Raw genomic sequence first — 8861 nt, 5'->3', positions numbered from 1 at the left:
CTTTCAGCTGATTTGAAAGCCAGACACCTTCTCTCAATTGTCTCCTCATCCTTAGAGTTCTTCATTTCCATCTCATACGTTTTCAGATTTCTTATTTTGTTCAACGTCTTTGGCTTCCCTTATTGCAGTGACTTTCATCTTAAACGACTTGGGCAAAGTTCTCAAGACTTTATCCAGAGAGTCTTTTGTGGTAATGGTTTTCCCAAGTGATGTTAGTTCATTCACAAGAGATGTGTATCTGGTAACCATCTCAGAGACAGTTTCTTCTGGATTCATCTTGAAATTTTCAAAGTCAGTTGCAAGCATAGCCTTTCTGATTTTCTTGACATGACTTGTTTGCTCATGAGTGTTAGCCAGTGCATCACAGATTTGTTTGGTTGTTTTACACCCAGAGATCCTATTGTACTCATCTGGTCCTAATCTACAAATCAAGACGTTTTTAGCCTTAGCATTTTTCTCTGGCATCTTGTAAACACTTTCAAGATACTCACTCTTCTCCTTTTTTATGTCAAATCCATCAGTGCCCTTCTTTGTGGGATATTTGGGACCATCAGTGATTCTATCCCAGAGTTCATAGTCTTCTACTTGCATATGGTCTTTCATTCGTGCCATCCACCAGGCGTAGTACTACCCATTGCATAATGGTGGCTTTTGAGTTGACTGACCTTCACTGTGTCCTGTAGGTGCAAAGATTCACCATGGTCTTCTCTTAAGGTGTTAGTCTCTTCGAAGAGAACATGCTCTGACACCACTTGATAGGTTGCACGACCTACTTTCCATCCTAAGAAATATCCAATTTTGCCTATGGATGGAACACATTACTTTACCTGTTCTATGCTAGCGTCTTGCAGAATATAAGCAGCAGGTAAGTAAAGAACACAGTGATTTTAAGTGGAAACGACCCGGCTCACAAGAGAGATAAAAACCACGACCTACACCTCTGTAGGATTTTCCCTAAACTCCACTACAACAATGAGCCTCTGTGAATTCTAGTTACAAACTTTGTAACCTAGAAACTAACTTTTAATTCCTATCTTCCAAATCAACCTCTAACTAGCAAGCAACCTTCAAGTTGACCTCCAACTTGAAGTTGAATTTACAATGTTTTGTACTAACTTGACTGCTTCTAATAAAGTGGATAAAGTACAACTCGATAGCCCAATCAGATACAAGTTTTCTAGACTCAAGAACTGAAAATATAAACTTTATTCTACAGCTTCTTCAATCATTCTCTCGTACTAGGGACACACGCCTAGATTTTGAATATTCTTGATATATCTCTTGATCGCTCAATATTCTGAAATCTCTCTTTTTCGGTATGCCCTTCTTCTTGGTAAGACTTGGATATTTATAACATTGAGTGCACAGCAGCTCGGTAAACACAAAACCCTCTTTGAGTAGGCCCATGATCTGTTAGGGTTTGTGTTGTATTTGGATTCTTGCCTTGTTGAGTCCGCTTCTTGTCCATGTAGAAGTCTTACTAATCCCAACAAATATGGCAAGGAAATCTGCATACTTGACCGCCAAGTCTTTACCATAAATCTGCAAATCCTAGTTGTTGTAGGACTTGCGCTGGAATATGTTCACGAACCTATTTCATCCACCTGGTTTGTCTGCCTCTGAATCTCTGCACTGTCTGAGATGGAACATGTTCACAAACCTGTTTCATCATCCCCTTCTCGTTCATTTCTGCAACTCTGTCTTGAGCCTGCTTTTGTGATGGATGATGGAACATAGTGACAGACCTGTTTCATTGATCATTTGTTGCTCTGTGCCTGTTTTCTTCTCCTGTCTTCTTTTGATAGAACATGTCCGGGAACCTGGTTCATTTACCACGTGCGCTTATTTTGTCAATCATCAAAACTTAAGCATGCAAACAATAAGTCTTATAATTCAGAAAAGTAACCAGAATTAAAACAAAATGCTAGGGGGAGCTCGTGGATCAAACGCTAAAAGTTTTCTACAAGCTATAAGCATTGCTTTACAAGTTTTAAATACCCGAAGATCAAGATGAAAGCAAATCAAATTCCAAGGGTTCAAGATCAAATTCACTTATTCATGGGAGAATTATTGTTCGTGACGGTCATCAAAGTTTTCGTGATGATCATCAAAGTGTTCGTGAAGAATCAATTCAAATCAAAATCAAATCCAACATAGATTCAGGATCAATCTCAAAAGCCCTCGAATTTATTTCTGAAAAGAAGAATCAGATGATTCATAAAGGTTGTAACACTCATTATATTGAAATCAAATACTATAATTGTTGCAATAATTTTCTGTCTTGATTATTATTTTTCGACTCGAATTTTATTAGCTGCACCAGCTTCTATCGATATGTAAATAAATACAAATGTGTGTCTGTGTATGTCTGTGTGTGTGTGTGTGTGTGTGTGTGTATTCTACTATCTTATAAGAGGGAGAGCACACTTGGTGCCTTCCTGTAGCTTCAGTGGGAAATTCATATGTCTTTCTTTCGTCCTCTCTGTCTATGGCCTATGCCAATTGGTCTTATTCGGATGAGCTGCATTTCATTTTCCTTTTGTTAGTTTATCAGTCAGGGCCAAATCCTTCTCCCGAAAAATTCCTGATTTTCTTTCCTCGGCGAGTGAAGTTTCTTGTTGAGTGACTAAGGCCCGATCGAGCTTATGTGCTTGCCAAGTCTTTCACCATCTGCTTTTCCTCGAGAATGTGAGACTGCTCACCCTCAGTAATCATATTGTCCGCTCTTTTCATGATTGTACAGCTTTTTCTAAACAAAGAATTTCTAGGCAGTCCTCCCAGTCGACCAAAGGCGCAATGGCTTTTGGTTTTGAATCCGGCTAAGGTGTGAGCAAAGGTATCAACGGGTCAATATGCATGTCTGTCATAAAGGAGGCTACACTCTGTTTGGATGGTCATTCTGTATTGTTTCACAATGTATCGTATTATCTTGTATTTTGTTGTATTATATCGTTCTGCATTGTTTTGATGAATATAACATTTGGATATATTGTATCATTTTCCGTCGTTATATAATGTCACACATCAACAATTTGAAGGATAAAACTACAAAAATAAGTAGAGTAAGGGGGCAGAGTTACTACAAAAAGGTAGGGTAAAGAATAAAATACGATTATTAAATATTAAGTAAGACAAAATGAGAAAAAGAAATAAGATAATGACGCGATCACACCAAATCTATCATTACACAAAATGAGACTTTCCGTCGTTACACAACAATGAATTTAACGATACGATACAATAAAATTTAAATAACAATTAAAACCAACATTGTATTTAAACTAATAACATAATACAATGCAATACAATAGGTAATAACCATCCAAACAAGGTGTAAATTGGTCATTTCGTGCCATTTTGACATCGGAAATATCACCACTTAATTCCTCTCGCTGAGTACTATTATTTTCGCATCACACTTCTTTCGCCGCAATGCTTCCTCTTTCTCCCTCTTCCTTCTCTCGCATTGTAAATGTGAAAATTTTATTGTTTTCTCTCTATATACTTTCCTGAACTTCGTGGACCTTTTTATGTTTTTTTCTGAACAATAGTTTTGTTTAATGGTCGTTCGTTACGTTCCGTTTATACTGTTACGCGGCACCTTCTTGAGATGTTTAGAAGGGCGACGTAAGGCTAAGTAATCCGACTTCCGTGTGATCACTATCCGCCAACCTGAGGTCCCCTCTACACGCTAGACTAGATTGTCAATGCCGTGTAGGAAAACCGTGTCGTCAACAATTTGCAATGAGAGAATTGAAAACGAAAATGCTTGCTTGTATTAACAGAGAATTGATTACAAGAGAGTCAAGGGTGTTCGAGGGGGAGAGAACACCTTTGCAGAAGATTTGAATGCTTTTTGATTTCACCAACTATATCCCCCCTAATAATGCTTTAAAAATAAAAACCCAAGTTACAGGAGTAGACATAAAAAAGCTAGAGAATCACACTACAAGAACAGGAAGTAAACTATTCTATATTTACATCAAAAGTGACCTAAACTAGAAGCAGTCCATTACACAGCAACTTCGGATCATGGCACTACCGTGCGCACCGGGGGTGCGGGCACGGTCGGGCGCTTATGGGCGCAGTCGCGCGCGCGCGCGCCGGGGCGCCGCACCGCCGTGCGCTCGCAGTGCCGGCCGGCCGGCGCACCGGGGCGCTCGTCGGCGCGCCGGGGGCGCCGACCGCCCCACCGCGCGCGGGTCGCCGTGTCACGACCCGGCCCCCCGTAGGCCGTGATCGGTGCCCTATTTGGACACCACAAATGTGCATACATACTGCACCGTCATATTCTGGCATAACTCAGATTTCATATTCATCATTTTAATCAGAAATGCAAACAACATTGACTTAAGCGGTCGCATGTATCATACATATTATATCAAAGTCAAAAGAGGCGGCGGAATGCTCATCGCCGGATATAAGCACATACACGGACGAGTATGGGCCGCTTAGGCCGTAGTAGCGAACGGGACCGCAAGAAGACACGTATCGTAACCAAACAAACACACACACGACCCATTACCCACATCTATGACTACAGGCCTCTACAAATCGAAACAGAACATATGACGGGACAGGGCCCCGCCGTACCCCAAATAATCATATGTGCAAAAGCGTATACATCACAAAAGATATGTACCAACATCCGGGCTCCGATCAAAGCGAGCACTCGTAACAGCGTAATGTGTGGCCTACACCGGCGATCACGAACCTCTCGTACCGCGGGCACGAAACGCAAATTTCCGAAGAAAGGGGGTCAGTACGAAAGATGTACTGAGTATGTAAAGCATAAAGTACAAAAATCCAAGCCATAACTGAAATGAAGGGGTACAGAGAGAAAATACCAGATCAAAGCATCAGAAGCTGTACTGAAGACACATGTACATAATGCAAATAGAAAATCATGCATAAGCTCAGGAACGTGGTCACCACTCCGACGCTGGTGCCACAACACAAAGATACTCTTAAGGTTTCAAATCTCCGTACAACCCCCGAACATATCATATCACACATATCATATCGTGACATATCGTGTCATCGAACAAATCATGTCATCACCATATCACAAGATAACTCCATATACGGTAACCGGCCCTATGGCGAGGTCTCGGAAAACCGCAACACGATACTTCCGAATTTATCATAGTGCGCACGATCACAAACCGGCCCGGAACCGGCGAACGAAATCATAGTATAGGCACGAGCGCAGTAGTGCGAGAAGCCATATGCAAATACATAATTATATTCCAAGAATCGACAAACAGATACATATACATATTCGTATTAAGATCGGAAGGCTCAAAATAAGTATCGAGTCTGTCAGAATTAATATACAAAAGATGTGAGCCTTTAGATTTACACAACTTCGAAAAATACTTCATAAACTATTTTCTGAAAATTTAGTGTCGTTTACATTTAGAAGCTTTCATGTAACTTATGGAACACACCAAAAGGAGTCTCGAATTCATAGGCAAAGGTCCTTCCTTTATATCATACGAAAGTAGGTTAAGCAAGACCAACGAAAGAAATCTCGGGTTAGTGGGCCCACCTCGGGTCAAGTCGAGGTGGCGGACATAAATTACGAAATTTAGACTCTATAGGGTCATCTATGTAAGCTTCAAAGCATTTCCATCACATTTGCGCAAATTATGGATATCCGAATGGCGTTCCAACAAAACATAGAAATCATGATTCAATTGTACTGAATGAATAGTAACTAAAATTAAACTCGGGTTTCGATGAGCGTGATAACCCCGAGGCTCAAATTCAAACCTAGTATATCTAGGACATGCCGGAAGAAGAAAATGGATGGCTTTACATACCTTTTCCGCCTTCTATGTGTCTCCAAAATCAAGTCTCAAGTTCGCCAAAATCTACAGCTTTGGTCATAGTTGCCAAATATAAGTTCCAAGCTTTTATGCATTCAAACTTAAATCCATATTTGTCTACCGAAATTTCGGCAGCATTTCCCCTGTAAATTCAACATCCCCGAGATCTCGCTCGGCCCAATATATCAATCAACAACAACCCAAAAATCCAACAACATCAATAAGCATTTAGAATGCATTCTAACATAAGAAATCTTCATTTCTATATAAAGCGACAATTTCCATTCCAAACTAATATCATCATTTCCACATTCATTCACTAATCAAAATCATTCTAACACCATCCGGAGGTATTCCGTATCATCGTTCAAACTATTTGCAAAGCATATAAAAATCTCACCAAAATCATAATTCATTCAAAGCCTCTATTTTTTGACGTAAATGTTCATAGCATATTTTCGTCTTCCAAATTCATCAACAACAACATTAACTCACGCTTTAAACCTCCACCACCATGATTACATAAAAGCTGCATTAAAACACATAATTTTCCATAACGACATACAACCAATTTCTATGCCGACTTTAATCGTTAAATCTTTATTTACGTGATAAACGTCATAACAACACAATTAGCAACCTAATGAATTTCATTTCCTTTTCTTCCTACGTCATACATACCACACGGCCACATGCATACATGCCATTTCAATGCCAATTCGAATCGTTTAAGACTTATCTACGTCATAGCTACCATAACGACACAACTAACAAACTAAATAAAATTAAATTCACCTCTCTTCTCCACTAGCATGGCTCACGGCCAAGCACACTTTCCATACACACACACGCCATGCATTCACTCACCAAAATTCCATAATTCTCATCTAATCCCGACCATTATAACATATACACTTATTCCATAACATAAAAGACTAGATTCTTAGAGTTCTTACCTTTTCTTCAATTTCCACTTGCCGCAAACGTCGTCCTTCCACCAAACTAATTACGCCATGTCGGAGAGCGTCTTGAGCTTGCTAAGAGTTCAAGAAGAACAAGATTCTAAGATCAAAGTTGGAAGGCTAGCAATTTTTTTCCTCTCTTTTTTTTTTTTCGGCCGAATGGCCATGGTCATGAAAGTCTCAAGTTTTTTTTTTTGTTTCTTGAATTTTCTTGAACCTTAGCTTCTCTTATAATAATTGGTCACATGATCAATCACATGACCAATTCATAATATGGGCTTGGGTCTTTTAACTCCCATGGCCGGCCACCATTTGATTTGGGCCTCAATTTCTCTTATATTTTTTTGAGCCCAATTAATTGTGAATCTTATTTTGTAATTCCCGAAACTAATTTCTAAAATTCCCATTTCGCCCTTAGCCTTCCCCGACGCTTCCGCGTCCACACTTCTCATAAGCAACAACATATGTATCAAATAAAATCAAAACATGGCCTTATTCTTTACAAGTCACAATTATACCAAAATTTCCGAATATGCGAAAATACGGATATGTACTGGTACGGGCGCGTGGGCGCCGACCCAAAGTAGCGTTGAGGGCGCCGCTGGCGATGGGCGCTTTGGGCACGGGGCCGGCGGGCTCGGCCACGAGCGAACGACGGGGCGACATTAGCATGGGCGTTCTTGTCGCTTGGTGCGACCGAGACCACGGGGTCGTCCATGACACCGGGGCCGTAGGGGCGCGACCAAGGGGTCATCGGGCATGGCGGTAAAGCCACCCATGACATTCTCCCCCCGATTTGGCGACGTCCTCGAGCCTTCTGCAAGGTAATCGTCAATCAAATCCTGGAAGGCCTTCAAGTCTTTCGCCCTTTCCCATGTGTTCTCCTCAGCATCGCATCCTATCCATTTCACCAGGAACTCCTGGTGGTCTTTTCGCGATGCATGAATCACCCGATCATCAAGTATGGCTTCTACTGCTCTTTTTCAAGATGTTTTGTTTGCTCGAATACCGGTATTGTGAGTGGCTCGAGGGATCATCCTTGTCTTCTCGAAAAGGTTTCAATAAGCTGACATGGAAAACTGGATAGATCTTCCACCAAGCTGGGACATCAACACGGTAAGCCACTTCCCCAATGCGTTTCACAATGGACAAAGGTCCAATATATTTTTGCAGCAAGCGAGGGTCACTAGTCCCCGCAAATAGGTACCGCTTTGGGATTTTCACCATCACTTTGTCACCAACTTGACACTCCACGAAGCGGCGGTTCTCATCAGCATGTTTCTTCATCCGCTTCTGGGCCTTCTCAAGGTAGCTCCGCACTATCTCTAGGTTCTGCTTCCATTCCTTAGAGAAGCTAGCAGCTCTGGGAGATTTAGACACATTTGGGGCATCAACAGTATGTGGGAGGAGTGGTTGCTGCCCGGTAACAATTTCAAAAGCGCTCTTGTTGGTACTCTAGCTCTTTTGGGCGTTGAAATACAACTGAGCAAAGATCCAAGAGCTTCACCCAATTCTTCTGAGAACCAGTCACAAAGTGCCGAAGATAGTCCTCCAAAGATGCCATTGAACCGTTCCGTCTGGCCATCAGATTAGGGATGAAAACTCGAACTATGGCTCAACTTGGAACCCATGCACTTGAAGAGCTGGGTCCAAAAGTTGCTAGTGAAGCGAGAATCGCGATCACTAATAATATCCCTGGGCAGACCCCAATATTTAACAATGTGAGCAAAGAAGAGTCGAGCCGTCTCTTCCGCTGAAACATATTTAGGGGCCGCAATGAAAGTAGCATATTTGGAGAACCGATCCACCACAACCAGAATGGTGGTCAGATCCCCGACCTTGGGCAAGCCAGTGATAAAATCTAGTGAGACACTTTCCCAAGGCCTCTTTGGGACAGCTAGAGGCTGCAGCAGACCCGCCTGGGTCAAGCGATCGGACTTGTCTTTCTGACACACTAAGCAAGTCCTCACATACTGAGCAACATCATCTGCCATCTGGGGCCAATAATATGCACGACGCAGCAGCGCCATGGTCCTTTCCTCTCCTGGATGGCCTGCCCAAAGAGTAT

This window comes from Lycium ferocissimum, unplaced genomic scaffold, assembly GCF_029784015.1.
Source record: "Lycium ferocissimum isolate CSIRO_LF1 unplaced genomic scaffold, AGI_CSIRO_Lferr_CH_V1 ctg1863, whole genome shotgun sequence".
NCBI lineage: Eukaryota > Viridiplantae > Streptophyta > Magnoliopsida > Solanales > Solanaceae > Lycium > Lycium ferocissimum.
The sequence above is the reverse complement of the archived record's forward strand: the minus strand, read 5'-3'. Positions refer to the sequence as shown.